Below are 3,171 nucleotides of genomic sequence, written 5' to 3' on the forward strand. Positions count from 1 at the left end.
GAAAAGTATATGAGAATTTGATTTAAGGCATTTAATTTTTTGATTTATTAGATTAATAAGCATTACTTAAGTGCTTAGTAATACCCTGTTGGATTTTAAGCCTGCACAATAGATTTGCATTATTTGAAAGAATTAGCTACATTAAATTCATAATTATAATTTGATGTATTGATAAAAATATTATTCATGAATACAAATACCATTAAATTATTAAGGATAATTCATTATTTTAACTGCTATGAATCAATTTTTTAAATATTAATCAAAGAGCTAGTGAAAAGGATTATATTTATTTTTATACAAATATACTAGATTAATAAACAGAATAACAAGATTAGAAAATTGAATTTGAAGTCTTAAGAAAACTTAAGATTTAACCCTTTAATAAATTGAATATTAACTATAATACAAGTAAAACTCTAAGTATTAATAGGCATGCAAAAAATAGGCCCCTTAGACATTAACAAATCCAACTGAGAGACTGACATATATTACCAGTCCTATCTTAACATAGAAGAGAAACAAATGCTTTACATATAGTATTTCTTTTAATTCTCACCTATGAAGTAATTATTATTGAACCCATTTTACAAATATAGGCATTTACAGAGAGGTTGTGCAACATCCTCAATGTTGTGCAGACAGTAAATGTCAGAGCCAGATATCTAATCTATCTTGTCTGAAATCAAGCTTATGTTATTACATCCACTCTGCTGCCTCTGTACTTTTCATATTGACATGAATTGACCTATGAATGTGATTAACAGCAAAAGAGATAGAGCAAAGACTGACTGAGGTAATAGGGGAAGAGTTGGAAAAGAAATAGAATAAGTGGTTGGCTCAGTGCAGCAGGTTGAGTCAAAGAGATAAATTGGGGTTACTTAGGAATGGATATGTTACACAGACATTAAAAATTCCAGGTTCACAATTTTGATAAGATCCTTTAAGTGTCATTTTATATTATTTTTCCATTTATCTAAGGAATTTTTGTCTGGGAAGAAAATATTCATGTGCACTTAAGTGCCTATTCACTAGTAAAGTAGCCATTTCAAAATTGAAGAATAGCTGATAATTTCTCAACTGGGACAAATCCATGATGAAACCACTGAAAAATCCTATACTACAGGAAAAAGCATGGTGACTCATAAAAGAACGTTGTGTAGGGCCTCCACACTCTTGAAACAACATGTGACATGTGAGACCACAAATGGATTTTTCAAAGCATGAAAATATTGTATATATCTGCTACAGAATATTGAACCAATATGCCTGACGTATTCTTCATCTGAAAATGACAATTCAGTCCTTAAATTTTTCTGCATGTGAACTTCTTCTGAATTTCTTTTCCTCCAAAGCCATAAAGTGTTACCCTTTGACTCTGAGGTAGATGAAATAGTCTTTTTCTTGGTGCTCTCAGCCCACATCAGTCTTGTGACTAATCAGATTCCAATTACAGCCTTGTGAATGAGTGATCAACTGATGAGGAGAGTCATAACCATGAGACTATGGTTTGTAGAAATTTAGGTCAAAATCCTGCTCTGCTAAGAAAGGTCAGAAATGCTTTCTAACTTTTGGGAGCTCACAATTTGGGAATGATACCACTGATATGTAGATAAACACAAAGGGAAGACAGGCTAGGAGGTATTAATTAATTAACTAATTAATTCTTTCTTTCTTTTGGCAATATTGACTAAGCACTCACTATATGTCAGGCACATTGCTAAGAGCTTAGATAAATTGGTGAACAAAATGAAGATCTTTGTCTTCCTAGAACTTAACATTCAAACAAGAGAGACAGACAATAAACAATAAATATAGCAAATAAATACCTTAAATCACATATTAGGAGATAAGTGCCACGGAAAATTACAAAAGGGCAGAGTGGGGTAAGGGGATTGCCAGTGAAGAGGGATGGGGTAAGGATGGGTTGCAGTATTAAACAGGGTGCTCAAAGTGAGCCTCACAGAGAAAGTGAGATCTCAACAGAGACTGGGAGGAGGCGAGAGAGCTTGCCAAGTGAGTCCAGGGAAAGAACAGCACTCCCGGCAGAGAGAACAGCTGGAGTGAAGAACTCTAAGGTAGAGGGTGCTCAGGATCTTCAAAGAACAGTGAGTGGACTGCTTACAGCAATGAAGGCATGGGAGGACATGGGAGAACTAGAAGATGAAGTGCCAAAGGTAAGGGTTGGGTGGGAGCAAATCATCAAATTATGCAAGGGGATGTGGGCCAGTGTACACACCTGGGCTTTCACTATGAGTAAAATGAGGGGCCACTGGAAGGTACAGAGCAGAAGAGCCCCAGGCACTCTTATATTAGATTTGGGGGAGAAAGTAGGGGCACATAGAGACCTCTGAGGAGGCTATTGCAGTATTCCGGTTAGGAGACGGTGCTGGCTCCAACCAGGGCGGGCGCAGTGGAAGTGGTGAGAAGTAGTGAGAAGTATATATTGTGGGTAGAACCAGCAAGATTTAATGATGGACTGATGGAAGAGTGAGAAAAAGAAAGGTATTTAGTATGATTTCAAGTCTTTTGAACTGAACAACTAGAAGGATGAAGCTGCCAAGCTGCCATCACCTGAGATGTGGAAGGCTGTGGGTGGAGCAGGGTTTGGGGGGAGGATCAGAAGTTCAGCTTTGGACGTGTTGCGTGTTTGAGATGTTTATCTGACATCCAAGTAGAGGTGTTGTATATATGAGTCTGCAGTTTAGGGAAAAGGCTTGGATTGGAGATAGGAAGTTGGGAGTTATCAACATATATAATAGATGGTTTTAAAGTCTTGAGACTACATGAGTTTAATAACAGAGTTTATATAGAAGAGAAGCAATCCAAGGGCACTACAATACTGAGCTAGAGAACACATGCAGAAATAAGTTTATATTTGACCACTCTTCCATAGAACTAGAATGCAGCATCACAATCACTAATGAAGTAAAGCAGGTGAGCAGGTGTATTATAATCTATAATTTCAGATTGCCTGTTTTTGCTATTTGTGAAAATCGAGAGTGTGAATTATTATATTTGTATACTTGTGTGTCTGACACAGAGAGGAGGAGGCGATGTGCCGGTGGTATGGACAGTTTGAAACAGGAATGTGCGAACCCCGACAGATGGTCCGAGACTGAGCCCGTGATGGATGGAGAAGTGTCTCAGCAGGCCAAGGGAGGAAATGAG

The sequence above is a fragment of the Lemur catta genome, chromosome 7 (assembly GCF_020740605.2).
Source record: "Lemur catta isolate mLemCat1 chromosome 7, mLemCat1.pri, whole genome shotgun sequence".
Taxonomy (NCBI): domain Eukaryota; kingdom Metazoa; phylum Chordata; class Mammalia; order Primates; family Lemuridae; genus Lemur; species Lemur catta.